A 13,784-nucleotide genomic window follows, 5' to 3' on the forward strand; every position below is an offset into this window, starting at 1 on the left:
TTATAGGTGCACTGTTGTTCGGAGTGTTCTCATCCCACAGGCTCCTCACTGTCATTTAAAAAATATTTTTATTGAAAGTCAATACCTTTTACCAGCTTTCAGAGAGAATTTAAATGTTTATTTGAGTACATAAAATAAGAATAAGAAATTTTATTCTGACTTTAGTAGTATGTGACTTCTAATAAGTCTGGAAGTTATAAAAACATGGGTTTAATATTTTTATGTTATTTCTGGATTTCCTAAGGTAGTCCCATGTGTGTTTTTTATTTCCATGTCCATATGTAGCCACAGAGAGTGCAAAGACATGCGGAGCTTATAAACACAGACATTTAACTTTTAGAAAATGCATGATCCCATTAGAAGATGTTATGGTTACAGTTTGATGCCTGCGTTGCTGGTTTGGGAAAACCTTTGCATAGTGTTTGAGGAAACACCTCTTCCAATTTGTGTTTTAGGAATATTCTAAGACAAGAAAAGTAGGTTCATATGTATATAAACATTTGAGATTTGACCCTCTACAGCAGTAAGGAAAGCCTCTTCTGCTTATTCTTTGAAGACATAGGGTGATGAAGTTTCTCTTGTCTATTTGCTCCCACAGATGATCTACCTATTGCACAAAAGGCAAAGCACTCTTTTCCTATGCCTGCCAATACCCTTTCTTCTGCTTCCGTGTATTAGTGTGACTAGTGCTGACGAGCAGGATGAAGAGCTCAGTTCAAACCTTCCCTTCTGCTTCCAGGCTGCTGTTCCCACCTCAAAGATGGTGTTCCCAGGGAGGCAAACCTGCCACCTCAGCACCCCCTGGCAGTAATCACCTGTAAGTCAGCAAGACCCATTTAGCGCTCCCCAGCCGAGGAACCTCCTGAAAATATCGTGGGATGTGCCAGGCAAATACTGTCAGCCTCCTAAAATACTGTAGGCAAGTTCAGATCCCTTTTTTCCCCCACTACTCTGTAATTATTTATAATATGCTATACATGACAGACTACAGCTGGTAAAATACGCACAGCCAAAACCAAAATGAATGGAAGTGTTGCCGAGTTAGCAATGTAGAAAGGGAGGAAGTGTAAGACAGAAGATAAAATGGTGAAGCAGATTAGTCACCTATCAGACTGTGATTAATGTACTGGTTTGAGTGAAGAATTTGAACATGACATTTGGTTATTCTTATGAAAGGTAATCTCAATTAAAATGTTTTGATTAAAAAACCCAAAAACCCCAAAACCCAAAAAGTGTAAAATTTAACACTTTGGGGGTCTTTTAAAATACAAGTTTCTTAGGATCTCACTTTTACAAATTATGGCTCAGAAGAATCCAGCAAACAATTCTGACAGGTTTTTCTGAGAGTCAGCCTAGTTTTACCAACAGTGGCTTGAAACAACCAAGAAAATGGAACTTACATCCTGCCCTGTTCTACAAAAGAGCTGCCTTTACATCTCCTTGCTATTACAAAGCTGAGCATGTTTTGTTCTCAAAACATTACCTTTCTGTGCAAACCATGGCTATTATTTATTCAGCATACATTCATGATAGCTGTCACTGATTTCTTGCCCACTGACAACTCCAACAGTCACTCGTGTGTCATTTTGTGACTGCATTCCCAGATGCTAAATTATTATTACAAATAAATCCTAAGCAGGCTCTTAATTTTCATACTGCTGCAAAAAGCCGTGTAGCTCTTTAGGAAGATAGGAGCAGGGAACAGGAAGGAAAGGAGAAAATCTCAACACCACATCATTTAGTACATGTGACTGCAGAACTAAGGTTTTAACAATATTTTTCATATTTTCCATGCAAATGGCTGATGGAGAAGCCATGGACATTATTTCAAGATTTTAATGAATAAGTGTTTTAAGGTGAGATTGGAGAAAGGAGAAAGTAGTTCGGCATGAGGAGGAAGGCCACATAGAGGAAGGAGAGAGAAAACAGTGTTATGGACTTCAGGCTAAGATGCTTAGAAAAGTTGGGAGAGTAAAAGGAGAATATAAAGAACTGTGCCTGTATTATGTGGGTAAATTTAATTATTTCTTCTGTTTCACTGGGAGAATATCTGGCAGATTTTCTGGGTGATTTCTGAAGGCAGATATCAATACAGTCAAGCCATGGTGGTGAGTGCCAAAGAACAAGACTTGTGTGAGGACCTGCTGTGGGCACACATAGGTTTGACTCGTGGAGGGAACACTCCAGCACATCTCACCTCTGCCACAGGGGCCGCAGGAACTCAGAGCAGCTCTGCTGGCCTTTATGATCCTAAGGAAATTACAGGTACCCTAAAGGGAAACCCAAGGCTTCTTCCTATGCTTCCCATGCAACTACCGGCACTTGATTCCTGACTCCAGCACTTGATTCCTGACTCCACACCTTGCTTCTCTTCAGCTATACTCGCTCAGAGCATCAGGCTTTCGATGACATGCTGCCAAGCCAGTTTATCTGCACTGGCTTAGAGTAGTTCTGTGGCTGCTGTGTGATCTTGTTTTGGTTTGCTTTCATTGATTAGTTGGTTATTTTCTGATTTCACTCAAAAAAGAGTGGTAAGTAGTTTTTTGATTGATTGGTTGTTTTTTTTCTTTGTGCGATGCTGGTTTTAATTCACAGCAAGAGCATTCAAAGTTTTGGACAAACACTCTATATTCCCGCTTTTTGATTATAAAATTAAGTGCATTTTTTCCCTATAGCTTTTGCAGCAAGATTATCTGGTTGTTTGATTAATTTCCAAGATATTAAGATCCCCAAGAAACCTCTATTGACTTGTGAAGAGGTAAGATTATGTATAATCCCATAAAAAAAGGCAAACGGTTTATGAAAATGCCCCTTTTCCTAAAGCCACATTCTGGTTTTCTGCTGAGAAATCTAGAGTATTAAGATACCATTTGCAGTCCTGACAGTCTCCAAACAGGAACCAGTAGCCAATTCAGAACAGACTGATAGTCTCCATAACCCTGCTCTGCCTTCAGACTGCTTTGGGCCAGCTGAGGCAGGCTGTTCTCTAGGCAGCAGCTCTGTTCTGTCTCAACTGGTACCTGCTGCCTGCTGCTGGCCCAATGGCTGCAGCCTGTGCTTCTCAAAATCTATAGGATCAGGATCCCGATCAGTGTTTCTGGAAAGGCAGAATAAGACCTCTCCACTGAGCTGCTGTTGTCATCCAAGAGAATGAAAAGCGGAAATTGTTTTTTCAATTGATCCATGCATTTATACTCTTGTGTTGTATATATGTTTTATGTGGTAATATAATTTTTTTAAAAAACCAATCTTCATCGAAAGATTAGGAGGGAAACTTAAAATTAGCTACTTAGGAGCCTGAAAATTTTGTTTCTTTTTACATCTATAATTGGGTTTAAAGTGAGAAGTGCCATAAGTGACATTTTATTTTGAAATTACCATCCTTTCCAAATTCTTTATTTGAACTCATGGAACAAACTCTGTTTAGTCCTGAAATGTAATGATCGAGAGTCACCTACACACAACCTACAGTCACCCAGACAGAGAACTGAAACTCTTTCTTGTCATGAACACATATCTGTAGACATTCTGATAGGAAACAAGGTTATATTTGAACTTGTAAAACTGCAATTTCATCAGGAAATCAAATTGTCAAGATTAAAGAACTCTCTGGTTAAATATCAGCAGCCAAAAATGAAATCCAGGGAGGAGAAATGAGAGGGAAATGTAAACCTTAGTTATTGAAAACTTGTGTTATATTTTGCTATTTCAACATGTTTAATTAGGTTTCTCTCCCTCTGCATTTGTATTTTATATGTCTCTCATGTTCTTGTTGGAGCCTAACTGCAATTTCTTCAATGCTAAGGCAGAAGAGCTTTCCAGCCTAGGAAATAAGGGAAAGGGTGATGTACCAGTCTGTCAGTATGGGAGCATCCAAGGTCACAGACAGGGTCATGCTGAGGAGAGGACTTGAAGCTGGAGCATGCGATACTTTCAGAGGACACTGGAGGTGGATGCAACACCTTGAGAAATGCCGGGAGGATTTATGGCAGTGCTGAGAACCTGAAGGGAACAAAGTGTACAGAGAACTTTTCTAATCACCTGTCTGTGGGGCAGGGTGCACTGTGACTGTAGGACAGTGAAGCCTGCACATCTTCGGGTGCAGTGCAAGACCGAAGCTCCAGCAAAGGTGCCCCGCCGTGCTGTGGGGACGTCAGGTACACCCCTGGAACACAGCCACGGTGGGGCTGATGCTCCTCTCAACACAGCTGGCCCAAATACTCCGCGATTAAATGTGGAAAACGGAATAAAACCATAACCCTGGAAAACCTCTGCCTTTTTCACTGCCACCGTTGTCTTAGAACACACCATTGCCAATTTCAAGAATTAGGGATAAAAAAAGAATCGTAAAAGTAAAACAAGGCGTCGTCTTTCACAAAGAGGCATAATCTGCTTAAGGTTGTTCTCCCATTCATCGGGGATGCTGAGACGCTCAGCTCACTCCTCCCGCCTCCCGAGGCGCCCCGACAGGGCGCAGAGCACCGCGAACGGCTCCAGCGGTGGCAGCTGTCGGCCGCGCCCCCTGGCCCGACCACCTCTTCTCTTCCTCCTGCTCCCGCCTCTTCGCCCCCGGCTTCTCCTCCCGGCCAGCCCGGGGCAGCCCGCGCCACGGCCCCGCCGGGTGCCCGAGGAGCAGCGGCCGCAGCCCGGGGATGTCTGCGGGCGCTGCCCGCCCGCGGCCCCCGAGCCCGCCCCGCCTCCCGCGCCGCCCGCCAATCCCAGCGGCGGGGGCGGTCGGGCGCGCTCTGCCATAGGCCGGCGCCGCTGTCAGTCGGGGCGGCCCCGCGGAGGGCGCTGCCGGCTCCGGGCGGACAGCGGGGCCGGGAGGCGGCGGCGCTGCGGTTGCGCCATCTGTCAGGAGCCCCGGTGGGAGGGAGCGCCCGAGCCGCGCTCGCCCGGGCGGAGCGGAGGCGAGGCGGCAGCGACAGCAGCAGCGCGGAGAGCCCGTGCGAGCTCATCCCTGCCCAGGCTGCGGCTCCGCCGCCGCACGGAGTCGCCGCCTCCGCACCCGGCCGCGGCTCGGCGCAGTGCGTCCGCCCCGGGGAGAGGCAGCGGCGCTCCTCGCTGCGGGCGGGCGGGCGGGGGCAGCCGGCGGAGGAGCGGAGCGAGAAGGATGCGAGTGCGGCGGCGCCGCCCCGGCCCCGCGCTGCGCTGAGCCGAGCCCAGCCGAGCCGAGCTGAGCCGCCTTAGGTAACGGAGGGGCCGAAGCCCGCCCGGGAGGGAGCGGGGGCGGGGGCTGGATAGGTGGATGGATGCATGGATGCTGCGGCGAGTTTGTTTCCTTTGTGCGCCCGAGCGGTGATGGGGTGCGGGGGTACCGGGGCGGGGAGGCGGCCGCGCTGCTGTGGATGTCCCCCACGCAGCACACGCGGACCCCGCGCCCGGTTCCGCCCCGGCCGCGGCCCGGGGAGGGCCAGGGGCAGCGCCGGGGACCGGCTGTGTGGGGCCCTGCGTGCCCGAGGGTCGCCCATGTCCGCCCCCGCGGCCGCCGGCCGGGGAGAGGGGAGGGGGCGCAGCACAGGGACATATTTGTTGTCGCCGAACTGCGAAAAAGGGGAGGGGGAAATAAATAAAAAGACCTTCTCTCTCTCTGAAATAAATCGTATAGGATTTTCTCGTCTGTGACAAAGGCCTCTTTCAGGGAAGAAAGAAGGGACGCACAAAACGCCCAAGGGTGGTAGGATGTGAAAAGAGGCTTGTTTCTTGTCTCTCCCCTAGAGCCTCTCTGTTCCTCCCCAGATGAGGCCGCTGATCTGGTGCCAGTTCCTTTTCAGACACATTTTAGATTAGGGAGAGATACCAAACGCCACACCACGGGTGCCAGCATTTTGCTGCGTCTGCAGAGCTACGGTGTACGCGTCGCCCGACCTCCTTAATAACGCTCAGTTTGGTCTCTGCTTCCTCGGGAACTCGCCTGATTGCTGCTCCTTGTGGATTCTGTGTGAGCTCTGGGAGAGGACTGGAGAGGGAAGGGGGTCACTTTGTGGAAACAAGCATGATACCTTGGTCCGTTCATTGGTGACGGGGAGGGCAGGCCTGAATAGGTGCTGGAGGAGAGTTTAGGATGAGTGGAAAAGCAACCTTCTGCAGTTGCTCATCAATCGCTCTGATATGCTCCGATTTTTAAGGTGCTAAATAACAAGTGAGAACAGATTAGGCTTTTGAAATGCGTGCACAGGACTGGGAACGCCTTTGAGACCTTGCCATTTTCCTCCTAGTATACAACTCCCACATCCTTCCTTCCACCATCCCTGCAGCTGTAACACTTTCCAGGATCTCCTCCCCCTCCCCCCCCCCCTTTTTTTTTTTTTTGTCTTGATGTCTTTTTAACTAGCTTCTGGAAGCAGAGAACAATTACAGGTGAAGATCTGTTTGTTTATATGCTGGTGGAGGAAGTGTTTTCATTAGAGTTGACTCATCTGGTCTCTCCTGAGGAGGAACAGTAAGCTAAAGGGACACTGTCAACTTGAAATCCAGAGAATGTGTATGATGAATGGAGAGCTGTGTCCAATATTACACCCACCGTCGAGCTCCCTGCTGGAGATTTGTGGTTTTTATAAGCCTGTCTTCTGACTATGTGGGTTTGTCATGCAGTAAAGGAGTAAAAACACACTTCAAATAAAGTTCTGTTAAGTGAACAAAGGAGTGCAGAAGAAAAATATCAGAGTGGGAAGGAGGAAAGGCAGCACCTCCAACTCCTCAGTTACATCAATTGTAGCCACTGCTTGACCCAGTGGGAAACTGAAGGGGCGATTGTTTTTTTTTACAGTCACACATTTACTTAGTATCAGTAAAGTGGAAAGGTTGTTACCTTTTCCCCAATAGTACACGAGTTTTCAGCGCCTTGGTGTATATGCTCAGAAAACTGGTAGCGCTTGATGGATGTTTATAGGTCAGTGTATTTTCACAATATAAGAACAATTTTAAGAAGAATATCTCTTGGGAAAAAGACCATGGGTTCCTTCTTGAGCCCTTTTTACCCCATAGAGCTGTGAGTTTGATGACAAAGAGAGAGAAAGATTGCCTAATTAATGCTTCAGAAATTAGTATTTCATTGATAGTAGGCTGCAGATTTGTCATAGTTTGTTGAAATGTTCGGATGCTTCTTAGAGGATGCCTGTAAGCATCCTTCCTCTCCACTTCTAACAAATTGCTGCCTCATCTGTGTGAATTGTCTTTGGCAAAAGTAACAATTTCCAATATGAAGTTGTCTAATGGTAGGCCACTAGCTGTGGGGTTTTGTGGTTTGTGCTTCAGGCATGTTGTTTCGGAAATTCTGCATTGCCTGCTGGTGAAAGATATGGTGGCATGAAATACCAGTTAAGTATAAAACCCTGAACAGGCTTCTCTGGAAATTATTTTGATGTTGAGTAAATACATGTCTTCAGTGACAGACAAACAACTTCGGCATAGGGGCATGGCAGTCAATGTAAGCCAGAAGTGAAGAAGGTGGTACAGAGAAGTTGCTTATTGATCATTTTAATAAGTGTCTTTAAAAGCTAGGACCCGTTCATAAATTTCTATTTCATCTGAGTAAAAATAGTGTTGCTGAGGAACTAGTTATTTTACATACTACACTAGGTTCCACAATACCTTTATGTGAAATGCCTAAATGGTGTTATCTGAAATGCATGAGTGGAGTCTGATACGGAGAGGGCCTCCATGGCCATTTGTCCTATGGTTTAGCTGAGTTAAGTTGAATATACTAATCTGGACATGGTATGGGCTGCACTGGATTTATAGTGTAATAAAATTGTGGCTAAAATAAGTGAAAACTGTCCAGCACCTTTGTGATAATTTAACACTTTAATATGGTACATCTACAATATCATATATTTCATGGTGTTAAAGAAAGCTGAGAGCTGTTGGCCATCTTATGCCTGATTACTTTTATTTAACCAGTGTCTTCATTTTGCTGTCTTGATGCATTATAGTGCTTTTACTTCAGGGATAGAAAGAGTTGAAGGCATATGTTTTCTCTTCATCCTTCTCTCTGGGATGCACATTAATATTTGATTCAAACTTGTTCTGTAAAGTTCTGCTTAATTCAGTTTGGGCACTACTTTGAATATATAATAATAGTGTTTGTTTGTGTCATGGACAGTGCTTTCTAATTTGCTTTATGGGCAGGTCTACTGCTGAGAGTGTATTGTCACAGTGACCTTCCTTTCAGAGGGAGAAACCAATAATGCCTGTCCCTTTCCCACCCCTGCAGCTCCCACAGAAGTGTCTTCACAAGTAATTTTGACCCATTACTCCAAAAACTTGAACCAGCAAATCTAGTTCACATAAGCAATCTCATTCAAATCCAGCAATTAAGGATTCCTTTGGTGACAAAAGGCCTACAGATCTGTATTGTGCAAGTCAGCCATTTACTCAAGTCAAAACCCACAAAAGGGTTTGCATGCTTCAATGTGGAGCTCCTCAAGACCTTGCTACCAGGGCACTTGTGACCCCTGTGGATCTCACTCCCCTGAGCAAGGGATGTTGCTGCTTACTGTGCCATGCTGAATGCATTGTGCACCTCAGAGCTGCGTTCCCAGTGGCCAGAGTGGCAGGGGAAGTGCTGCCAGGGCCGCTCAAGGCAAAGTGCCTCAGAAGGAGGTGAAACTCCAGGGCTGCATCTGCCTGCCTGCTGGGTGTCTCACTTGGTATCACAGTGAGTAGGGTTAGCTACTAGAGTTTAAAAACCCTAACCTGCTTTTGATAGGGTAGTAATAATTTATACAAAAAACCCCAAATGCACACACACCTCCCCAAAAAAAAGGAAAAAGAAAAAAAGAAAGAGAAAAACCTTGTGTTTTGTGTTTGAATAGATGATGAACATGTGTAGAAGAATTCGGATTTCTAGCATTTGCATCCTGTCATGGGTTTTGCTCTTAATGCCTGACTTCCAGACAGAGAAATTACAAGTACAGATGATACATGAAAGGTTGAAGTTGTTTTGGTCCATCCAGGAAGTGTATGACACTTCTTAAGGAGTGAGCACGTGAGCCCCATTAGCACTATGCTATAGGGTAGTCTCACTTATTAACTCAAGCATTGGTTTGGTTTCAGGCAGGTAATCTGCCTCTTGGTTTGAGAGTGGTCAAGTTAAATCTGTCTGTGGGAGGTGTCCTTGAGCCCTGAAACTGGTAACAGGCCTGACCTTAGAGCAGTTTGCAGCCAACGAAAAATACTCTGTTGCTGTCCTTACCACTGGCTGCAGGAAAACAATGACATTTTATAAAGCTTTTTCGGAACTTTCCTTCACTTGGAATGGGAACAAAACTAAACAATATCAGCACTTTCACTGGCGTAGATGAAAAATTAAATTACTTAAAGTCAATCAAAACATGTTACCTCATCTTGCTTCTGACTGTTTTAGGTGGTAACTGGCTATGAAAGCAAGGATTTAACTCAAAATACTGTCATCTGTTTGGAGTAAAATAGAACCTTTGACATCTTGACTTTTTACTGAGGTATAAAATCAGCAACACTTTTGTGCAGCTTTTAGGTATGGATAGAACTAAATCACCTTGCAGAAAATGATTGTCAGATTTTTCCTGACCAGCTCTACTCTGTTTATACCATGAATTTGGATTAATATTTTTCATCTGAAAAAGCTATCAAAAAATATCCTGGCAGTGTCAATTGCTATGACTTAGATAGTCTGAGTTAAATTGTTTTTTTCAAGCGGGGAGAGAACAGCAAATTAATTTTAAACTTCCCTGCACTTCCCAAAATGCAGTTCCTTTTTTTTGTATCAAAGACATCCCAATTTGGATGGATCTACTGATGTTGTTTGTGACAAGGTGCCATGGCGAGAGGTTACCCCATGTTTTCCAGCTCAGCTTCATCTGGTTTAGGGAAGTCTTGCACCTCTGAAAGTTGCTTGTTCCATGCTATAATTTTCTAGATTATCTATGAGCATTAAGTCCTTGATTAAGCTAGAAGCCTAAATTCTTTGAGCAAGTCAGTTGATATTCATCACATTGAGATATGGTTTAATATGATGAATTATACGGGGCAGCTGTGATGTGAGAATGTTTTTGCGAGAACAGAGGAGGTCACCCCTCTGCACTTATTTATTTTGCTATGTTTTGTTGGGGTTTTTAGGAGGTAGCAATTATTGGGTGCCTTTTCTAGCCTAGGGAAATTCTTTGTTCCATCCTGCTTTAGTTACCCCGTGGCTACAACCAGAAAGGAGGGATGTGGAGTAGCATCTGTGAGTGATGTGCTCAGTGCTTTAGAGTACAAAGCAGCCCAGTCAGAGCTCCTCAGAGGAGCCAGAGATACTTTTAATAGTATCTAATGCTGTGCTGTGAAAGCAGTTACTGAGCTGTCCCCAAAACAAAGGCACGATGGTCAAACAGCCCTAAACAAAGACTTTACCTCACATGGTGCACTTTGCTTCACAGCTCTTGGGGTGGCCTATGGAGGAGCTTCTGCACATCCTCGATGCTGCCTTGCAACGGCTCTGGGATCTCTAAAAGACAGATAAACATCTAAAGGTTTGGCTATGTAAGGGTGATTTTAACATGAAATAGAGACATTACATTTCAGACAAAATGTACCATCATTAGTGGGAGTTTTCAGAAATGCTTGAAAAATATTGATTTATCCACCGAAGTGATGTTGCTTGCAGTGGCAAATTTGGAAATATTTTGAAGCTGAAAGTGATTGTAATGGCACCAGCACAACATATGAAGAAGCAGAGAAGTACCTGGGGCAGAGGGATATTGAACAGACCAAGGGAAGAGCTGGCTGAAGCAGGTAGAGAAAGCTGCTCTTGAGTGTGTGTTTGTGTGTGTACATACATTTGCTTTAACAGAAAAGAAGTGTTTGGCACCACTTAAACATGAAAATAACTCTTGATTTAGTGATTTGGTGATTTTGGGAGGAACAAGGAGGAAACCTCAAATGATTGGCTTGGCTTGGATGAAATATCTTCTCCAAAATTGTCTGTTTCCTCTTGGCTCCAGTTTTCCCATGTTAACAGATTTGACAAAAATAGTTCTCAAGCCTTATTGGTATAGTCTAAAATGAAAATATTATCACCAAATAATCATGTCAGGTCTCAGTTTGCTATATGAAGCTATACAGAGAAGTTAAACAGGCTATGAAAATGAAGATCAGTATTAAATACCCACTCATGGTTTGTTTTTCTTTGAGAAAAACTTTTCTGTTCTATGAGAGTTCTCTAATGACCTATCTGGTGGTTCCTAGCATCCTTTTTCTTTACAGTTTTTATTATTCTACTTGTTGGGTGAGTGTGTGGTTTTTTTCAAACAAATAAACTTTAACATTTATTTGAAGGCTTTTTATTGTATGAATAAAGATCTTTCAACCTCCTTTGTTTTTGAACCTGTGTGTGAAAGATCACTTTGCATAACACTGATCTTTGACTTGCAGCTGCACCACTTACAAAAAAGACAGCTCTGAAGGTTTTCCTGACATGACTTTGGAATATCATGTATTTCCTATCTTGGCTCCTGATAGCAAGGTACAGATAATTGTGGAATTTTTTTTAATTTATTTTTTTTTTACAAATATATTAGATTTTTCTCTTTTGTGCCTGACCTTTAAACCACAGAATTGCTCTGGGCTTATAATTGAAGTTGATGCTCTTGCCCAAAATAATTGGGAAGACTTGTTACTGATTAGTTCAGAACTTCTCCAAGCCAGAAGCCACCACAATGTGCTGTGTCACAGCATCGTGCTGGAAGATGAAAGTGCTTGGCATGTAGCTGGAGCTGAGATTAGCAGGGGTATTGGTGAATGACCTCGTGTCGATTCTGAGCTGACAGTGAAACTCAAAATATGAGTACCCACAGACTTTTTCCCTCTCTTTCTAACCTGTACAAACTTCACAGCTACAGTAATGAGGGCTGTAGCTGTCTGTATCAACCAGCATCCCAGGACTCTGATGGCTGTATTAACTCTCTGGAAAAATACAGCAGAAGCTTGTCTGTTACTTTCTAATTTTTGGACTTATGTCACTTCTCTACAGAAGTACTTTTCCTTTTTCTAGCACAACTTAATTCCATGCCTGGTCATTTCTTGGGACATAGCATATGACCAGCTGATACTCCTGTTTGGAAGACGGTGATGATTGTGTCCTACAGCCAGCTGCTTTCACCCTGGGAATGGGGGAGGAGAGCAGATGTAAGCAAAAGCATGTCTCAAACCCATAAAAGAAAGGATATTTGTTTGTTCCTGGGACTGTGTTTTTATTTGTGGGCAGCCCCTCACTAGGAAGCTATGATATATTTTTTCCAGGAAAAAAAAAGCATCTCCAAGACTCGGAATGAAAACCTCTATTGTCTGACTGGGCAATTAGACTGTTTCTTGTCTTAAACTGTGTGTAAATGCTCAGTGTTTGTTCCTAGTGGTGAAGTTCATGGTGGAGGGGCTTTATTATGGTGAAGTTAATGACCTCTTGCATGTTTCTAGACCTCTCTGTGAACAGGTCCTCTTGCACGCTGTCTCTGTATGCTAATAAAATTTGAAAATGGAAGATCTGAATAATAGGATTACAGAGGGGGAGCCCACATCCAATCAAATTTTTGTCTAAAGACCAACAAAAATGCCAGTTCTATTGCCTGTCTGCCTCCCTGGGAAGTAACTGGAAACTCCAAAATTTCCTTCTGGAATTTGTCTTTTGTCTATTGTGATAAAGCCAATAGATTATGAAATTTCTGGATGTTATCACTGTGGGCAACATTTGGATTGATGATTTCAGCAAGAGACAGTCTCACACCCATTTCCAAAGTATTTGGTAATGTCTTGATGGTTTCACTCTTTGAGAGGGAATAAAACAATTTAAAGCTAATCCTTTGAATAGCACAGTATTTGAGGTCATTCATAATTTTAATTTACAGTCTTTAGCTGAATATGCAGGCCTTTTGTTCCAAATATTAGGTTCTCCAGGTATCTTTGAATGGTCAGTGATTTTTATATTCATAAGACCTCATACTTTGGACAGGTGAGGAGGAATAGCAAATGGATTTTTATTTTATTTTTATTTTTTACCCTTTTTTCTATTTTTTCTCAGAAAGACTGAGGCAAACCACCTTTAAAGGGGAAAAGAAAAAGGGTGTTTAATGCAACACATTTTATTAGCTGCAATCACCATTGAAAAAATTTGTAAGCCCATCAGCTTAACTGTGATAAGGTCAGTGTGCAGGGGCTGAAAACCTGAAGAGCCAGATTTAACTCTCAGGATAGCAGACTGTATGCTCTCAAAAACCCCACACATAGCACTGACTTCTGTTTCTTTTGACCACTTCACTAGGAGCTTCACTTCTGTAGAGAAAGTAACGAGGCCAAAAATTTGGCTGAGAAGAGAGCCACTAAATGTTGTGACCCTGTGGAAGAAACATCCCTTACATCTGAAGGTCGAAAGTGACCTTTTGTGCATTGGGGGAGGTAGAAGACAAACATTGACTGTCTTTCTTGCTTAGGGCAGCATTACTGACATGCTTAAAAACTGCAGAACTTCTTGTCCTAATGTTCAAGTGGGGCTGCCAAAAAGGAACAAATAAGGCTGCAGATAAAATACGCAGGGAAGACTGTGTCCCTCTTCCTCCTCCTCAGTCATCACAGGCAGGATGGGGACAGCATCAGTTTGCACAACTTGATGACTCGACATTCAGAACAATTTGCTGCTGGTCCTGTAAAAGATTAAAAAACTTCTTTCATTTATAGACTTTTCTAAAATCATGAGCTTCCTCTGGCCACCAGTGTGATTCAGTGACCTCTTTAAGGTGGTGATGTCTCTGCTCTTGCTACATTTTTAGCAA

The 13,784-nt window shown here is 43.7% G+C and overlaps 1 protein-coding gene across 4 annotated transcripts in view; it reads left to right on the forward strand.

The window, feature by feature from the left end:
* Positions 1–4,827: 4,827 nt before the first annotated feature.
* The window catches only part of FYN (FYN proto-oncogene, Src family tyrosine kinase), a 143,945-nt gene continuing 134,988 nt past the window's right edge, over positions 4,828–13,784 (forward strand). For 2 of the 4 annotated variants that reach the window (XM_064649739.1, XM_064649740.1), the window contains exon 1: positions 4,832–5,190. The gene's annotated coding sequence lies outside the window, so the exon portion shown is untranslated. Of the gene's footprint in view, positions 5,191–13,784 lie in introns of all 4 variants that reach the window. The other 2 variants (XM_064649742.1, XM_064649741.1) reach the window with 2 other exon arrangements.

The sequence above is a fragment of the Pseudopipra pipra genome, chromosome 3 (genome assembly GCF_036250125.1).
Source record: "Pseudopipra pipra isolate bDixPip1 chromosome 3, bDixPip1.hap1, whole genome shotgun sequence".
Lineage (NCBI taxonomy): Eukaryota > Metazoa > Chordata > Aves > Passeriformes > Pipridae > Pseudopipra > Pseudopipra pipra.